We start from the raw sequence: 20,405 nt of genomic DNA, 5'->3' as shown, positions 1-20,405 counted from the left end.
AAATTACATCTTTTTGGGGTGTTATTTCTAAAAGGTCTTGTAGGTCTTCATAGAACCGTTCAACTTCAGCTTCTTCAGCGTTACTGGTTGGGGCATAGACTTGGATAACTATGATATTGAATGGTTTGCCTTGGAGACGAACAGAGATCATTCTGTCGTTTTTGAGATTGCATCCAAGTGCTGCATTTCGGACTCTTTTGTTGACCATGATGGCTACTCCATTTCTTCTGAGGGATTCCTGCCCACAGTAGTAGATATAATGGTCATCTGAGTTAAATTCACCCATTCCAGTCCATTTTAGTTCTCTGATTCCTAGAATGTTGACATTCACCCTTGCCATCTCTTGTTTGACCACTTCCAATTTGCCTTGATTCATGGACCTGACATTCCCGGTTCCTATGCAATATTGCTCTTTACAGCATCGGATCTTGCTTCTATCACCAGTGACATCCACAAGTGGGTATTGTTTTTCCTTTGGCTCCATCCCTTCATTCTTTCTGGAGTTATTTCTTCACTCATCTCCAGTAGCATATTGGGCACCTAATGACCTGGGGAGTTCCTGTTTCGGTATCCTATCATTTTGCCTTTTCATACTGTTCATGGGGTTCTCAAGGCAAGAACACTGAAGTGGTTTGCCATTCCCTTCTCCAGTGGACCACATTCTGTCAGACCTCTCCACCATGACCCGCCCGTCTTGGGTTGCCCCACAAGCATGGCTTGGTTTCATTGAGTTAGACAAGGCTGTGGTCCTGGTGTGATTAGATTGACTAGTCTTCTGCGAGTATGGTTTCAGTGTGTCTGCCCTCTGATGCCCTCTTGCAACACCTACCATTTTGCTTGGGTTTCTCTTACCTTGGGCGTGGGGTATCTCTTCATGGCTGCTCCAGCAAAGCACAGCCGCTGCTCCTTACCTTGGACGAGGGGTATCTCTTTACCGCCTCAGTTCCTGACCTTCAACGTGGGATTGCTCCTCTAGGCCCTCCTGTGCCTGCGCAGCCACCACGGGATGCTCCTCTCAGCTGCCGGCCCTGGCCTCGGGCTCGGGGTGGCTCCTCAGGGTCACCGCCCCTGGCCTCAGGCACGAGGTGGCTTCTCCTGGGCCCCCCTGACCTCGGACGCAGGGTGTCTCCTCCCTGCCGCCACTCGCCTTGGATGCGGGGTAGCTCCTCCTGGCCACCGCCCTGACCTCGGATGCGGGGTGTCTCCTCCTGGCCGCCACTGACCTCAGACGCAGGGTAGCTCCTCTCGGCCATTCCTGCGCCATCGCAGCCTGGCACTCTAGGCCACTGCCCCTGACCTCGGACGTGGGGTAGCTCCTCTTGGTGTTACAGGGTGTGACTGTACAGGGTGTACACTCATGAAGCTGGCCTGGCAGAGGATTTGTCCTCAGAGATCATACAACTTGGTCTTTGTGAGATTTTATGGCCTAATAAACCCCAATCCTGTGGTCCCTCTCGCATTATACTCAGATCTACAGCCATGTCCCTGGCAAAGATTTGCGGTGACCCTCAAATTCAACCCCTTGAGCTCTCTCAGACTCGTCTGCTTCTCTCCATCAACACAGCTAGTAATCCAGTTCAAATCTTAATCCTCTCTTCCTGGATGCCTTCTGTTTAGTCTCAGCCTCCAATCCATTATCTGCACTGCCTGCTGAAAGAATCTTTAAAGAACTAATTTGATCTGATCACTTTCCTAGTTTAATTCCTACAAGAATTTGACTTTAGTCTTAAGATAAAATCCAAATTCTTACATTGCTTTCAAGGTCCTGTATGACCTATCCTAGGTGACTTCTATAAAATATTTCTTGCCCAACTCACCTCCTCCAACTCCATGGACCAACCCTACTGTGTGTTCACCTTTCATGCCACCTGGCAAATTTTTTCCTCCACTTTCTGCTTAGACAGCATCTCTCTAGAAAGTTTATTTTGACCCTCTCTCCTACCCTAATCTCTAAGGTGATCCTGTTATGCATTCCCTTAGTCCTTATCAAAAAAGTCATACTTGCTTGTTTATTTGTCTGCATCATTGGTTTACAATAAGACCCACAAGGGCAGGTCTTTCTTTGTCTCCTTGAATATGTATCTCAACTCCTGATAAATAAAATGCATTTGAATATGCATTGAATAAATGAAGACTTACATCAAAAATCCATTTAATGTAGAAACACATTTCTTAAGTCTTTTTAAAAATGTAACTCTACAAATAAAGAAAAAGCAGTAGCTTTTGTGAGCTGAAACAACTCCACCTATGAGCCATCATGCCATCTGATGTCACTGGATTTCAGCTCCAGGTCTTCTTGACCTATCCACATGGAGCCTGAGCTCAGACAATATCCCTCAAATTAGCAGCATGTATATGGTTCTTAACCTAATAATTTGAGTATTTATCTGATGGTTGATCACATCTACACAAAACATTTTTCTTTCTAACTGTTAATTTTTCAAAGAAACCAGTAGTGTGCTTCAGATGCAGAAAATAGGCTTGTGGACATGGCAGGGAAAGGAGAGGATGGGATGAACTGAGGGAGTAGCATTGACATACACACACTACCATGTGTTAAACAGATGGCTAGTGGGAAGCTGCTGCATAACACAAGGAATTCACCTTGGTGTTCTGTGACAACCTAGAGAGGTGAAATGGGAGGGGGTTGGGGAGGGCGGGAGGGAGGTTCAAGAGGGAGGGGATATATGTATACATATATACAGCAGAAACTAAACAGCATTGTAAAGCAATTATACTCCAATTGAAAAACAAATTTAAAAATTGCTTTGGAGAAATCTCTCAATAATACAGTAGAATCATTCATTTATTTCATAAATATTGATTAGGTAGAGACTTACGCCCAGCCCTATGCTACAAAATGGTGATAAAGTAATGTACAAGACAGTCACACTCTTTGCCAGGAGATTGAAAACTTTACATAAGGGTTACTAAAATAACTAGACAAACATTATTATTTCGGTTTTCAACAGCCAAAGCTCCAACTTTCACAAGTGTTAGCTATCAGCTGAGGGGGTGATTTTCACAACAGATTTATAAAAATTATAACCCTGGGGGACTTCTCTGGTGATCAGTGGCTAAGACTCTGCACTCCCAATACAGGTGTCCTGGGTTTGGTCCCTGATCTGGGAACTAGATCCCACATGCCTCAACTAAGAGTTCCTATACTGCAGCTAAAGATTCCACATGCCACAATTAAAGATCCCAGATGCTGCACTACAACAAAGACCCAGCACAGCCAGACAAATATTTTAAAAAGTTATAACAACTTAAACAACATGGTCTTTAGGAGAGAAAACACAGAAACTGAAATTGAAGTCTTTGGCAATTGGAATAACTTCACTGAAGATTATGAAAGAAACCATATAGACTTGTATCAATAATGGGCGATTGCTATAGCCAGAATCATCACGAAATGCCTGCATAAAGAGGTTTTTATGTTTATTTCCCAGCAATCTGTTATATTCCTTCATTTAATCCTCATAGCCACCCTGAGAGACAGGTAAGGCAAATATAATACTCATTTTAGAGTTTAGGAAATTAAGGCACACAGGCATTAATTGATTCACTTTTCTTCACTTTATAAAGTAATGACAGGATAAGAAGTAGAAGCTCTATCTCTAGTCCATTATACAGGCTCTAGTTTTAAGAATACAGCACAGTGTTCTCTTATGTCATGACCCTGACTCATGAGTCTTTTACAAAGCTGTAGAAAATGCAGGTGGGCAAATGTAGTGTGTTTATTCACAATAAATGATCTCTTTTAATTCTTTGTTTGGTTCTATTATAGATTCTAATTACTGCCATTGGAGGATATGCTTTTATTTGGAAACAGCTTTATGAAGTTTATTAAAGTACTTATGATAGAACATCTGTGATCTCTTTGGGATTATTTATCATTTCCAGTGTTATGCATGATTCTTTCATTATGCTTGTCTAGATTTCCATGTCGTTAGAGAAGTTTAAAGACTTCTCTGCTCAATGATATAGTTACAAAGAATGGCCAAATATATATGACATGGTAGATTTTACTTCCCTCAGAAGCAGAGTGTGCAGCCAGCACGGCCCCTGCTCTTTCATTCTGAAATCCTCAGGAGACAACTGCCGGTATGCCAGGAACAGTGTCAGAATTTGTGAGAAACATCCTGGTAACTTCAACGTTGGTCCCAGAGGAGTTCACAGATGTTTAAAGAAGCCTTGACATGAAGCAGGCACCTGTGAAAATATCAGTAACTCCTTCCACAGACGTTTCTGTGGGCCTCCTGTATGCCTGCTCAATTGCTAGATGCTGAGGATAAAAAAGATGGAGACACTGTCCCTGTACTTCAGTAGAGATCTAAAAATCTAAAAGGTTCTCAGTTGGAATTTACAAGCAGTTCTGCTTTTGTGACATTATTTCATCTAGTTTTTATAATCACTATAAAGTATCATCATCCCATTTCATGGATAAGAAGCCAGAGGTTCAGAAAAAAATGTCTCTTTCCCAAGATCACAAGACTGGTCACAAAAGAGTGGCCAGGTCGAGACTCAAACACATATCTTAACACTCAGAGTCTCCATAGTTCTCCCCATAGTTGTATTAAGGAGGCTTATTCTAATAATTATGCCTCAATGATATTTTCTTTACGGAAGGAAATTGTTTCTGATGAAAACAAATTATTGATTTAGGACAGTTATCTGATACTAGAAAGACAACAAAAAGCAGAGAGAGATTCAGCACTCAAGTATGTAAAAATTGTGGGAAAATGGGAAATGAATCAGGATACAAAAGTAGCCAAACAACCCGCTTAGGGAAAAGGTGTGGAGAACACATTTTTAAAATGTTTTTCCCTTAACTCACTATGATGTCTACTGCAGGACTCAGTGGAAAACAGTAAGTTTAAAGAACTGTGCTGAATTTTGATCATAAAATGTTCTCATTTTATTGCTTCTCTCCTGTGAGATCCTTCCTATATATAAAGATTGCAAAAATTATAGCCTGGCTGGTAACTTTGGAAATGCAAGCAAGAAATAAGAAAACATGTTTCTCAAAAATCAAGAGCATTTCTTATTTATCAATATCCATTTCCTCTTTCTATTTTTAGCCACTGATATTTATAACAGTTTAAAAAATGAAGGACTAATGTAAAAGCAGTTTTCAGAAAATTAAAAAAAAAAAATCTAATGCTGTGTGAAACATACACAAATCCAGGGAACTTATTGTTGACTATCAGTTTTCTTTGGCTTTTTTCCATATGCCCCTAGCTGAGCACTAAGGCAGTCACAGCAAGCACCTCAATCAAGTGTCCTCAATTAGGTTGAAGCAAACTAAATTTATTCCCAAGAAAGGAGTTAAACACCATTAAATAAAATCAGTAGCATCTGAATTTCACATTATCATCTATATAATGCCATGCTATGTAATTACTGCCATTTATCCAAAGTACTCAACTACATTTTCAAACAAATGTATGCTCAGTATACTTTGATCAAATACTTGTGACTTATCATGGTCATTCCTGTACATTAAGGAAATTAGAGTAAATACCAAACTGCATGGTTTCTCCAAAAGAGTTTAGGCAAACTAGGGTGTCTCATTCCATCAGAAAAGTAGGCACTAGATCTCTAAGGAGAAAGCAGCTTTATCCTGGGGAAATGTTTTCTAGGACTCCTCATTCACCATTTTTCCAAATTAGAGGCAGGAATTGAGTTAGAGACTGATGTCAGCAGCACCCAATCAGAACCAATCTTCCAGGTTAGCTGTCCATAACAAATACAGATTCTAAGCTCATTGGCATCGTCTTCTCAAACATCAACAATGCTTCATCTGATTTTCCATTCTCTGTCTTTATAAACTTGGATCAGAAGGGATGACTGGAGACTGCAGAAGTGGAAAGCCTGCTTTTCCCCTTAGATCTTTGTTGGTATTAGTAGCTTGGTGGTTCCCGCCCCATCAAAGCCAAGCCTGAGGGCTGAGTACCTGAAAAAGCCTGGATAGTTTAGGTACACCTTTTTCCTGAATCTTCCCAGGAAAACAATAGGACAATCACTAGTATCTCCATGTTACAGATGTAACAAATGAGGCTTGAACAGGCTAGAGGAATGCCTTAGGCTCCCACAGCCTGTCCGGGCTCAAGGCCTCTGACCTTTCCATTATTCCATGCTACCTGTTGGGGGTTTTGCTCCATGAGTCAGGGAATATCTCCATATGTTCTTTCCTGTCCTCCTTTAACCCTGTTTCTCAGTTCTGCTTTCCCAAGTTTCTATCATGTTACCTCCCAGCAGAATTCTGCTGGTAGACGCAATACTTTTGAATTGATACCCTAGTTCAGTTGTCTACTTGGTCGTCTCTATCAGTTTCTGCTCCGCACACTTCTACTTTAGAAGCTCCTGGGGTTTCAATCCTGCACCCAGTTCAGGCCCCTAGGACACAAGACTTATGTCTAGAACAGAGTTTGGATGAGTAAATGGTCATCTATATATGCTCCCATCTTTTTCTTCAAGCATTATGAGGAAAGTCTTGCAATAGGAAAGAAAAAGGAGAGAAGTGAGTGGAAAGGGAAGGAGGAGAGTGAAAAAGCTTGTCCTTAAAATGCCAATTCTCACTCAAACTGGGTCCCCTCTCATTCTGTGAGACTTAAGGTCATCTGTAAAATTGGGCTCAAAGTTGGCAGGAGGCTAAGGTCAGATCCTTGCACCTGCAAACAAGTTACATATCAGGGGACATTTGAAAACAAACATAACTGTTGGACCAAAATCCCAAAACTCTACAGCAACGCTGTGCCTAGGAGCACATGTGCCTAGGCACAAAGCTGTGCCTAGGTCCACTAATAACAGAGACCATGTATCCACTGCTTACCATGTGCTGAGAACCATGGGGAGAGTTTTACTGACATGTTCTAATTAGCACTGTGAGGTGGACATTATTGTACTTATTTTACAAACAATGGAACTGATGCAAGTAAGAGGTTTAATGTCACAGGTCTAGTAAGCACCAAAACTTGTTTTTCAACCCAGGTATATTGGTTTCAAAGGGCACATTCTTAGCCATTATGCCATTCTACCTCCAACTCCCTCTACAGAGCTAACATATTTCATCAAAATGTTTACCTGGTCTTTAAAATTACTGCATTCAATATACTTTGGGAACTACAAAGAACCTGAGTCATTTTTCTTAATATTGCCTAATTGATTGGCTTAGGATTTTATCATCTGAGTCAATGGCTGTAAATATTACATCATCTCAGACTAAGGACCAGACTTCACATTTATTCAGCAAACATCTGAGTGACTACTATGTGTCTGGCTTACCCAGAGCTTGGCTCTCAGGATCTGGTTGTGAAATAATCACAATCTATTGCTCCCAAGGTGCTCACAACCTAGTAGATAAGACAAATGTGCAAGGAGATGGTTATTATTCAACATGGCAGTTACCTCTGAGCTAGACCCAAAACGTGCTTAGAAGAGGCAGACCTAAAAGGGTTTGCTAGAGAGCTAAGGTTTTAAAGATGAACTCCTCCTCACTCAAGAGGCAGAGAACAGGGTAGTCCATGGAGTAATCTCAGCAGGACCAAAGGTGTGGACGTGAGAAAGAGGGTGGTGTGTTTAGGGTTCCCTATCTTTCAGTCTGTGTTTTAGTATGTATTAGCTAGAACAACAATAAACACGGCTATGGCTACATGAGGCAAGAATTTCCAACTGCACTGTGTTCTTTGGCTCAAAATATTCTTCCTCATCTGTTTTATTTGTCTAGTGTACACAAAAGACATAAAAGATAAGGTGGGAACTTGTCCAGGTGAGGTCATTAACTACCCAACCAAGGCCTTGTCCAGAAACCTCCCTTCTATGTGGAAGAAACAGGGATCTGAAACAAAGGTTTAATAAAAGAAAGAAAAAAGGGGGTGGGAAATAAGAAGGAAAAAAGTTATTTCTCAGCTAAGCCCTAACAACAGCTCAGGTGAAACAATTTTATCTCAGTATATTTGAGTTTTTCTTCTGTTGTCAATCACAATGCTTCACTATAACTATCTCAGAAATCACCATATATACTACATTTATTATTGTAGATAACGATACGAAATAGCCCATAAACCAACAAAATGTGAGTAAAATTTTGTAATCCATTTCTTTTCTTTCTCCTCACTGACCATACACAAGAAGGAAGTGGCTCAACTGGTTTGTGTTTATTAAAAGAAATAATAACATTAGTCCAAAACATCTACAGAGAACTTTAAATATTAGCTAAGGACCAGAAATTAGACTACAATTGATTTAGATGCAGCAGCTTTTACATGAGTAAAAACTGAAATAAATAAAATGTGACTCTTCTTTGTTTTTTGACTCTTAAAAGGAGTAAAATAGAATAGCATGGCATTTGGAAATTAAATCTGAGTTCTTCCACTGCAGAAGTCTATAAGCTCGAGTAAGTCACTGATGGACAGGGAGGCCTGGCGTGCTGCGATTCATGGGGTCGCAAAGAGTCAGACATGACTGAGCGACTCAACTGAACAATAATATCCACAATGCATAGTATATAAATCAGACAAGGCCATGGCCCTAGAGTTCACTGATGAGTCTAGACTCTGGATTCTATTGAGTAATGACCCTGACATTAATTTAGTTCAATCTTCTGTTAAGAACATGCTGGCAAGTATTAATACAGAGACATGTATGGGGTGTTAAAGGTATTCAGAGTTTGGGCACTTAACTCAGCAGAGGAAGGCAAAAACTAGGCAGATAGAAAAGGGCAAAAGGTGTTGAAAACTACTTGTGAAAAAAACTGAATGCCTGCCAGTCTGGCCCATTCTGAAGATTCAAGTCATTCATTAATCAATTCACCTAATTATTGATTCATTCAAGTTTTACTCTATTATAATAAATTACTCAACATTCCATTCATTCAACACACATATATTGAGACATAGTATGTACAAGGTGTAAATTATATCCAGGAGATTTAACACGTTCCCAAGGGGTTTCCAGGCTAGTGGGGAAATGGAAATTGAGTCATGAGGAAAAAAATACTGTAATTCATGCTATGGCCATACTATGCACATGATGATGGCAACCACAGAGGAAGAAAGGGCACTTAAACCAGCCTGGCTCATCAGGATGCCTTCCCAGAGGAGATAAAGCCTGAGCTAACTTTAAGGCAAGTCGGGGGGATAACCAGATGAATCAAAGGAGAATGGGAAGAAGAGTCTAAGGTATAACTACACACGGGAAGGTAAAGACAGTTGGAGACTTCAGAAAATCGAGGTGTAATTTGTTGCGGGAAGTAGCAGGACTTAACTCTCAAGGGACAGTGGAAAGTTGTCCCTCCACCACACTGTGGAGGTAGACGTGACTGTGAACTCTACAGAGAGCCACAGAAGAATTTAATTTGGGCCCAGCCAAGACAAGATTTGCATTTTAAAACTTTATTTTGGCTGTAAGTGGATCAGGGAAACTGTGGCAATGATACAGTCAGTAAATAATTAAACCATGAGAATAGGGAGGTAATAAATTCTAGAAGATTTTAGAAGGTTGAATCAATAGTACTTTGTGAACAGTTGTAAGATGGAGTTTAATTGTAGGATAAAATGGTCCAGGGTGACTTCTGGCTAAAGCAATTAGGCAAAAATTAAGAACAGCCTAACACTTAATAAAAGTTTTCTATGTTCTAGGCATCATGCCAGTTGTACATATCATTAATATGTACAATAATAATCCTATGAGATTATTACTTAATCTTCATAGTAATTCTATGACATAATTGTTACCACTTCAACCTCAAAGTTTAGAGTCAGAGACACAATTTTCACAAGAGAATCCACAAAGGCAAAGACAGGTTTTGGATTCAGATGCATCTAACTGTTTTATCTGTCAGATAACAGTACCCTACTATCCGTATCATCTCAGGTGGATGAGGCCTCTCACTAAACAAGACAGCAGATTTTGAATGAAGAGCAGGTTTCCGAGGAACCAGGTATGGAAAAGTTGAAGAAAAAGGACTATCCATGTGATTAAGAGGTAAACAAACATTGAATGTTAATGGTGGAGCCCAGGGAATAGAGTGAGTGATCACAATATTGATGACTTGTAAACAGATAAGATACTGATTGATAAGTGTTTATTAGATTTGGTGACAAGCATTTCAACAGTAGGTAACCTTGAAATGAACATTTTGGGGAAAGCAGTAGGGGAAAAAATGGTTGAAAAATGGCAATCAGAAAAAAAATTAAATCCAACTTGAAACGCTATGTGCTGATGTGATGTAAAAGAATCAGCTATTTTTAAGGGGTAAGCCTTATCAGGGAAGGCTTCCTGCTGGACAAGGCTAGCAAATACATATTTATGGCATCTAGACCCCTGAATAAGGTATTGATACTAATCTTAAAGGAAATGTGGGAAGGTTGCTTGTTCTGTATAACTGACATAATGGATTTACCCCAAGGATACATCACCAAATGTAGCCCCCAAATCTTCCTCAACTCTTACATGCTTTATACTACACAGAATCCCATGGAAGGAAGGGAAGCATGGGGCAGGCAGTGGGGGTGGAGTGTGATCAGGTTCACAACACACATTGAGAGAATTTTTTTTTTTTTAGTTTTTTATTTTTTAAATTTTAAAATCTTTAATTCTTACATTCGTTCCCAAACATGAACCCCCCTCCCACCTCCCTCCCCATAACATCTCTCTGGGTCATCCCCATGCACCAGCCCCAAGCATGCAAATTATATAAAGAAAAAAATGTATGTAATTGCATGTATATGTACATCCGTATTTGTCTACATAAACATCTACTTGTACCTTTAGGATATGTCACCTGCAAAGATGACAATCTTGCAAATAAGCATCATTTCAATACTTAAACCTCCTGTGTTATTTGAATTCCTAAACTTCGATATTCTAAACTCTGCCCAATCTAACACCAGGTGTACACAAAGAAAATAAGATAGTTGTGGGATAAATAGTACTACTTTGAGTTCTTTTAGAAACATCTATGGAACTGCTTTAAGTAACAAAATGCACAAGAAAGCTTATCTTTCAACCACATAAATTTCAAATAGGTTTATAATTTAATAGGTAACAATCCTATGTACTAAGTTCTCCTTAAACTATAAAAGAGGTCACATTCATCAAAAATTTCAAATTATCTTGATTAGAAATGGAGCTAGCAGAAATTGTAACAGCTTTGTATTTAAACTGTTCTTAGTAATATATTTTAATATAACTAATTTTAATCATTTTTATTTGGTCACCTGGAGGTCAGTGACTTTAATCTCAATTTTAACAGTTATAACAGAATTTTAAACTATACTTCCTCAGATTTCACATCAAAGACATAAAGTAATACCAACTCAGCTCTGTGGCTTATTTCATAAGAAATTATGTAACAGGCAACCTTGAAGCTGGCAAGAAAAAATTTTTAAATCAGCAATTTTGATATGAGAGAGCAAAGCCTGATTATAGTGAGAGAAAACTGTTCCATTGTTTGACACTCTTGTGCTATAGTTTATATATACGTACGAACTGAGTCAGAAACAATTACAAAACTACTAATCCCATGAAATGTTCTCAGAGCATAAATTTCTGACTGATTAATTAGGGAACTTTTTAGGTGATAGGAAAGATTCCAACAAAGACAATAAACAAGAAAGATTTTAAATCAGGGTTTCCCTGGTTTTATTCTTTATACCAATTCTGATACTAATTCAAGCTCATTTTTTCTCCAAAGATATTTAGCTTTTCATCTTTTTGTGAACTACCCAAAAGGATACATTCTCCTACAAGGTTCTAGGCATTCTCTATGTCTTAGTTCAGATTGCGTGGCTTAAACAACAAACATTATGTCTCACAGTTCTAGAGACCAGGAAGTCAAAGATCAAGGTGCCAGCAGACCTGTTAAGAGCCCTCTTTCTGGCTTGCAGGTGGCTTTCTTCTCATACATATCATCATATGGCAGAGCAGAGAGAGAAGAAAGCCTTCTTCTCATAAAGGCACTAACACCATTCATAAGAGCTTCACCCTCATGACCTAACTACCTCCCAAGGGCCCCTACCTCCTAATACCATCACCCTGGGGTTAGGATTTCAACATATTAACTTGGGGGTGCATGTAAACATTCTGTCCAGAACATCCTACATTGTTTTTATTTTAAGGTACCTTAAAAGTGGCCTAGCACCATAGAAATTTGCCAGATCTGTTTAGTGAATCTCATTCAACCCTGTCACCTCAGAGAGCTTGCCAGCAAAGCTGGAAAGTTTATATCCTTCATCTGGCCACCTTTATGTCTTCTTATTCCTCCAGCGAGATCTTTCCCAGACCTCCACAGAGGCTGCCAACATTCCTCTCCAGGTGGTCAGCTGGTACTATGAGAGCTTCTACTGTCTGAGTCAGCCCTGGTGATAGCCCAGACTCTGTGCTGTGTCACCCCTTTAATTCTTCATGAGCTTGAGAGCCTTGGGAGAGACTGAGATTCAGGAGCACTTACACAGCCAAATAACATGATGCAAAGTCTTGCCTTGGCATCCTAGCCCCAGTGTCTGAACAGCTCTTTTATACTTGAGCCCTCCCAGCTATGGGCATTTGATGGAGATCCACACTCCCTACCATGCTCCCAGGGGATGGCTGCAGCAGTACCCCTGAGGCAATAACCAGGAAGTGGCATTCCAGAAGCCACAGTCCCCATGGGTGATCTCTATGAGGAGGGCTTTCATTTTCTCATAAACACTGGTAGTTGGTGGTTTAGTCACTAAAATGTGTCCTACTCTTGCGACCCCATGGACTGTAGCCTGACAGGCTCTTCTGTCCACGGGATTCTCCAAGCAAGAATACTGGAATGGGTTGCAACTTCCTTCTCCAGGGGATCTTCCCAACCCAAGAACTGAACCCAGGTCTCCTGCATTGCAAACCAATTCTTTACCAACTGAGCTATAAGGGAAGCCTCATAAACATTAGTTTCTTTAATTTAACTCTGTAATTTTTCCAAATTTTCTATGGCTTTATCTTGCTTTGTTTTTCAAAAGAGAAGATGACATCTTTTGATAGTTATAAATACTGGTCCCCAGATACCTAATGGGGATTTTGAGGATAGCTGTTCAGTTGATTTAATAAAGGCCCTGAGGAAGTGACCAGAAGTGACCTCACCCTAAAGGAATATCTCCAAATTTCTGATTTGTCACTTTCCAAGCTCCTAGGAGATGCGGTGATCATAGCCATAGCAATATAGAGACAGGAAAGAAAGTTCACTTGGGTCACAGACTAGTCAGATCAGTTTTCAAGCAGGGCAATATATTACCACCGTATTTTTTTTAAGTCATTTTTTCTGTACCTGAGGAATAGTTTTTTTTTTTTTATGGTTTCCAACATGCCCAAATGAGCAGCCATGGGCTTTCTTACATTCTCATTTAGCCCATTCCATGTGTCTCTTAAAGTACAAGTCCTCTCCAGGGCTTGAGAGTTTACCCACAACTTCTCTTTGGCACTAACTGCCACATTGCAAGAGGTTTGGATTTCCTTGCATGTGTGCATGCTCAGTTGCTTCAGTCATGCCAACACCTTGTGAGTCTGTGGACTGTAGCCCATCAGGCTCTTTTGTCCATGGGATTCTGCAGGCAATAATACTGCAGTGGGTTGCCATGTCTGCTTCCGGGGCATCTTCCTGACCCAGGGACCAAACTCCCGTCTCTTATGTCAAGCGAATTCTTTACCACTGAGCCACCAGAGAAGCCCTTGAGTTCCTTTACACTTTCAAGAAATTCATGTCCAATTTTCCTTTGGCTTAATCCTTTCCCCACTTCTAACTATCTGTACTATTTAACCACACCCTAACCAAGCTGTTATCTAAAATGTTATCAGCAGGATATATTGTCATTCACAGATTCATAACTGAATTATAGTGGTTTGCATATCATAATTACTCAAAGTCAGGTAAGAAGTTTCTGGAAAACCTTACAAAATACCAAGTGACAGGAGCCCTACCCTGAAGAGCTTACAATTGAGGTATCTAGTCAGACAAAAACTGGAGCGGGTAACAAGTAGAGTTGCAGAAAAGGAGATGAACATTAGAAAGATGTAAAAAAGAGATGACTGGATATGTAAATGACAGCTACCTTTTCGGTGAATAATATAAAACCAAAGCATGAAAATAAACATATATACTTAAAAAAACAATAGTCCCAGAAGCTGACATAAAAGTAAAAGCTATGAAATGAAGTAGAAGATCAAGCTGGATTCCAGACTATGCAGAGCCCCAACGAGAACAAAATCACTGAACTCACTTTAGAAAAAAACTAAGTGAAAGAAGCTCGTCACAAAGCAGAGAGACATCTTATTTATGGGAGGGGAAAATAGCATGCCTGACAGAGATTTAGATAAAATTTTAATGTAAAAATTCACAGTTCCAAATAGATTTTAAATTGCTTTTACCTCATTGTAATATAAGTTTAGATAACTTTTGTTGTTCATATTTCATAGATTGTGGTAACTAAAGTAGCAAGGAAACATTAATGAAATCAAAATCATTGTGAGATTTCATGTATTTTTTGTCTCTCAAATGTTCAAAATTCCTTGGTATTTTGAAGACACTCTCATTTGGATTTTGTTTTTAAATTATTTTAAAATACTTGTTGTACATCAGATTGTACATATTTTAGCTTAGTCAGCTGGGCTTTTATTCTGTTTTATAGATGACAGTTTCAGACTTTGGCACTTCATTTCTTTCTTTTTTAATTTCAATTATACCACACTGAAGTTGGCAGGAAAACCAAGTAGATGGTTTATAAACACAGATAAAGTGCCATAGAGTAAATAACACACTATGAGAACACCCAGATTTACTGTTGAAATCCAGGGTAAGCTTGTGAAAGCTGGTTGGCTCCACAACGGCGCTCCTCTCCTGAACTGAAGGCTTGCTTGGCTCCATGTGTCTAAGGTGGGGCTGCAAGGGCGTGGGTCAGGTGGGACCAGGACCCTTCCCTGGGCTGGGAAAATTGCTCATTAGTCATTACCCTGTGCCTCTCCCCAGCACAGAGAGTCTGCGCCAAGCTGAAACAGACTTCCTAAGGGGAAGACTTTCTCAATTTGCCTCTGGGGATGAGGACTGCTGCCCTCCTGACTGCCCTGTCTGGGATTTCCCAAAGGATAGTCGCTTTTTTCTGTGGGGTGAGGAATGGCTTTCCTGACAAGTCTCCTCTGGACACTGCAGAGACCTGCCAAAGACAGGTCATTTCTGCTCAGCGCCTTAGGAACCAGTGCTCTGGCTCCTGTAGGAAAGTCTCAAAATCACTCATGACATCTAGGGGAGAGTTGAACAATTATCTAACACCTAAAATCATCCACTGTAAAGGAGACCCAAAAGATCACTGTCATAGGTTGAATTGTATCCCCTCCAAATTCATATGTTGAAGTCCTAACTTCAAGTATACCTTAGAATGGGATGTTATATAGACAGAGGGTTTAAAAAAAAAAAAAAAAACCTTTTATCTTGATTACGAGATAAAGTGAGGTCACTAGAGCAAGCTCTACTCCAGTAGGACTAGTATCTTCATAAAAGGGAGAAGTCTGCACACAGAGACACACATAGAAGGGGAAGGATGTGAAGAGACAGGGAGAAGAGGCCACCACAAGCCTGGAAGAGACCCTTTCCTTCACAGCCCTTAGAAGGAACCAACCCAGCCAACACCTTGATCCAGACTGCCAGCCTCCAGGACTACGAGAACTGTGAGAGAATATATTTTCATTGTGTAAGCTGCCTAGTCTGTGGTTTACTGTTACAGCAGCCCTAGAAGAACAATTCAACAATTCAATCACTAAATATAAAAAGATCATCTAATACAACTGTCTTGATTCTAGCTGAGGAACCCAAGGCAGAGGGACAGAAAAAGAGCTGCTTTTGCACCACAGTCTGTCTGACCTGCAGTGCCAGGCCTGACACTCAATTCAGTGTGCGTCACCTCCCCAGATGAGCGACCCCCTGCCACCATCAGAAGGCCATTGAAGGGTCACATTTAAGGGATCAGTAAAGGTCACACTGAAGAACCCACGCTCACTCAGCACCTCTGCACCACGATGGGGGCTAAGTGTGGACAGACCCAAGTCTCCACAAAAGGTGGATCCTCTGAGCTTTCAGCACTTCATTCGCCTTCCTGAGGTGAAGTACCCACAGCAAAGGCCCCTCGAGGGCCTTCCTGAAATAATGGAGCTGCAGGGGAAGGTTTAAGATAAATGTGCTTAATGTTTTATTTTCATACACCTATTTCAGATCCCCGGCTCTAGGGCCCAGGACTAACCTTCCACCAGCATAACATAAGCAATCTTTTTCCACCCTCTCCAACTCAGTATAGGAAGCCGTGGAGGAAGCTTGTTCCAGGGATCTAGAGAATGAATGACCCAGAAGAAGCTGCCCCAAGGGATGATGAAATCTCACAAGCAACACCTGTCTGCAACTTCACACAGTCTCTAAGGTGGCCAGGTCAGAGGTCTATAAGGGCAAACAAGTGTTACATCTTGGTGTGTTCGCTGCCCTGCCCTTTCATGTGCTGCACCTTGTATAGTCTTTTTGTCTAGTTAATTGGCAAGACATTTCTTAGAAGTGACATATTTGAACTGGGAAATAATGGAAGTTTTTACATGACTACTATCTACCTTTTTCTATAATACAAGGGGAATTTTAAACTGGGGCTTGAATTCAAGTAGAATATAAGCTCAAGTTTAGAATTCAGGGAGTTCATGAACTCCCTGATGAGGGGGAAAAAAATCACATCTTTATTTTCACAAACTTCTAACTAACCTTTAGCGTTTCCTTCTTTTTAAATGTAGGCAATAAAGCAGTGGTATTAGCTATATCTGTACCTGAAATAGAAGTCATTAATACAATCATAGTCACATCAATTGTTAAGAATATCAAATTTTCATTTATGTTCATCACAGCTTTGAAATATTGGTAGTTAATATATCTATCATTTGGTATTACTGAATATTATTTTATACATTCATTTTAAAAGGCAACTAATTATATTTTCTTTGATAACTGCATTTCAGTATAATTCATTTTTAGAAATCCAATGTTTTATTTATGAATTTATAAACATTATCCTAAGAAGGGAGTTGTATACTTACCACACTCCCAGATCATGGCACAAATAAAGGTTAGGAACCCCCACTGTGGCAGCAAGCAGTCACTGGGAAAAGCTGATCAGAACTGTGAACATTCCAGCCTATCACTTTTAATCAGAAAAAAGTTAGAAAGATCCTCAATTAGCTCCTGAATCATAGGAAGCTGATTAAGAATGCAGATAACTGTACTCTATCCCCAGAGAGTTGAGTCCAGGTGGCCCTGGGTGAATTTGTTTGTTTTCTAAAAGAGATTTTGAAGCAGGTGGTATAAGGCCCCACTTTGAAAAACCCAGATGTTGATATTCTGCTAATCTAACCATTTTACATTAACATTTAATACCTATCCTGGATTATTTCTTTTCCATCCCTGGCTTCTAAATCCATGATTAAGTAGCATAAGCAAAAAAAGAAAAAAATTTTGTTTTACTTTACTTTTGGCAGCAAAAAATAATTTTAAAAGTATTTTCACAAGTAACCCAGTTTAGAATAGCATTTATGCTTCAGCACTTTTTAAAGATAGAGGCAAGCAATGTCAAAAAGAGAAAAGTTAAGAGAGGTGTGCAAAGGTCAGGGACCTAAAAAGGATTAATATTTTTTCTGAGCATGATGTACTTTGTTGATGTTAAAGATGAAGGAATCAAAGGCTGTAATGCTTGCAGGCTTGTCCAGCTCTTTGAAAGTCTGCTTTTGCAAATACCTCTGCCTCTCTTGAGTTCTGTGATTCATCTTGTGTTCACATTGACAGCTGACTGCCATTTTGCCAAGAAGTTGACACAATTTGCAAAGCAGTAATTGACATCTCCTGGAGAGGTACATAGCCCTTAAGGTAAGGAGGCTTTAGTTAGCGGCCCTGTAAACTCAGCTCAAGTGTTTCAAGTAAACAGACTAATTACGACAGCACTGGAAGGACCAGCATGTTTGCTCTGGGAGTGCAGTAAGCATTGTTTTCTCAAAGCTACTGCAGGACCTTGGAGGCCTCTTAGCTCAGCAGCTACTACAGTATGAAGTATCAGAAATTACAAAATAAGTTTTAAAGAAATGATTTGTATAGTATGTACCCTTTTCTAATCATTAAGTCATGTCTAACTCTTTGCGACCCCATGGACTATAGCCCGCAGGGCTCCTCTGTCCATGGGATTCTCCAGTCAATACTAGAGTGGGTTGCCATGCCCTTCTCCAGGAGATCTTCCCAACCCAGGGGTCGAACCCGGGTCTCCTGTGTCTTCTGCATTGGTAGGTGGGTTCTTTACCAATGTGCCACCTGAGAAGCCCTTATCTTTTCACCCTGGCCCGTTTTAATTGCATATCATTGTATCTGGAACGAAAAGGCATCCAACTATTAAGAAATTTAAATTGTTAAGAGTTTTCCCAACTTTATTGGTAGCTTTGTGCTGTGCTGTGTTCTGCTGTGATTAGTCACTCATCTTATGCAACTCTTTGCGACCCCATGGACTGTAGCCCACAAGGCTCCTCTGTCCATGGGGAGTCTCCAGGCACGAATACTGGAGTAGGTTATTGGTAGCTTTACTATAGGCCTTATTAGAGCCCTTGTACTCTCTCATCCTGGACTGAAAGCCCCTGGAAGACAGGAATATCGTTTCAGAGCTGTCCTGGTTCGGTGCTTTCCTGATTTAACATTAGAGACCCTTCCACAGCAGGAGCTTAGATGCAGGGACTCAAGGAGCTTACTTGGGGTCTGTCCTCCTGGCCCAGGGCTGGGGCCTGGGTTGGAGTCTTGTCTCTGCCACTTACCAGCTGTTAAGACCTCACTGTAGGCCAGTGAGTTACTAGATATTTCCAAACCTCAATTTCTTTGTCTGTGTAAAGGAGATAATAAGAGCCTCTTTCTCTCAGATTGTTGTGAGAATCACAAGAGATGATGTATGTGAAGCAATGAAGACAGAACCTGAGAAGTGCTCAGGAACTGTTGGCTACTGTTATTTTCAACCAAAAGCTTGGACAAAACATAAAAATGATGCTACTGTGAAATCCTGAACTAGGAAAACCTCAGATACTGGCAATCAACAATCTAAGTATTAGAACTCCATCACAGCAGCTTTTAGCCAGTGACCATGCACCTAGAGAGCTTTTTCAACATTCTAATAAGCCAGAGTTCCCAGGAAGTCGTGAGAAACCCTCCTTTTGAACACTTATCATTTTGTGGTAATGACCCTGAAGCAGTATTTCTGGGCAGATGGTGCTGAGGGAGTCTGGGATCTATAAGGCCTCTGGGAGTCACAGGGCACCTGGCTGCTGATGGAGTCTCTTAAGAACAGTTAATAACTTGCTGCTCATTTACAGAAGAGTCAATGTCAGCATGTCTTTTCAATTGGTCTTTTATATTTCAGTATATTTATTTTCTTTTCAGATTCACAATGACAAGCAAGAGGTAAGTCACAGAATTCCCCTGTAAAAAATGATTTAAAAACTCTGCATTCAATCGTCACTTAAAATTGGTTACAATGGAAACTTTTATGTCATATATGTATATATTTTGCTACAATTTTTAAAAATTAATAATATTATACACCAAAACCCAATATACTTTAAATGGGTACATTATATGATATGTGAATTATATCTCAATAAAGCTTTTTTTTTTAATGTCTATTCAAAATATGGAATTTTGTTCAATCTACCTTGCATGAAAGAGGCCCCAACAAATGTCTTTGTCCTCAGTAGCTAGAACTCATAACTAAATTCCTCTATGCCTGTTCTCGGTTAAAGCAAAGCTTTCAGTCACTTGGGACTCACGGATTTTCCTTGGAAAATGCTAATTTACATCTTCTAAGAAGAAGAAAAAGGAGGAAAAGAAGGAGGAAAAAAAAACACTGAAAATAAATATGTAATTATAAGGTGTTTTTTTCCTGTCTAGCTCAGTAATCCTATGTTTATCGTTAGGACATACAGTAATAGTTCAATTCTGATATTATTGTTCTCCAATCTCCCTTTTCCCCTTAATCTTGCTTTCTATTCCCTGAAAAAAAATAAGATTCTTTCTTGGGATGCTCTTGGGAAAGACAGACTCACTGCATCAACTCCCCACTGCAGCTTACCCTTTCCTCAGACACACAGAAGATTGCTCTTCTTCATCCAATAAAGTCACATGAAGGTGTGAAGGGTTATGAAAAACTACTGTGAGAATTTAAAACACACACACACACACACACACACACACACACACACACACACACAAAACTACAGTGAATTAACCTTCCCAGAGATGCTTCTCTTTGAAAAGTTTAGCTCATTTACTAAAAGGGATGACTGTCTGGGGGCTGTATATATCCAAGGTAATTTTGATCAGATGGTCTTTTCCATCC

The 20,405-nt window shown here is 40.0% G+C and overlaps 1 protein-coding gene across 2 annotated transcripts in view; it reads left to right on the top strand.

Annotated features, from left to right (window-relative positions):
* The window catches only part of LOC138444721 (PH and Rap-GAP domain-containing protein DDB_G0271806-like), a 228,314-nt gene extending 210,816 nt beyond the window's left edge, over window positions 1–17,498 (top strand). The window contains exons 8-9 of one of the 2 annotated variants that reach the window (XR_011258555.1): window positions 9,880–9,946; window positions 16,306–17,498. The gene's annotated coding sequence lies outside the window, so the exon portion shown is untranslated. Of the gene's footprint in view, window positions 1–9,879; window positions 9,947–16,305 lie in introns of those variants that run through there. The other variant, XM_069598063.1, reaches the window with a different exon arrangement.
* Window positions 17,499–20,405: the final 2,907 nt, after the last annotated feature.

The sequence above is a fragment of the Ovis canadensis genome, chromosome 8 (genome assembly GCF_042477335.2).
Source record: "Ovis canadensis isolate MfBH-ARS-UI-01 breed Bighorn chromosome 8, ARS-UI_OviCan_v2, whole genome shotgun sequence".
NCBI lineage: Eukaryota > Metazoa > Chordata > Mammalia > Artiodactyla > Bovidae > Ovis > Ovis canadensis.
This window is presented reverse-complemented; position numbering and strand designations above follow the sequence as displayed.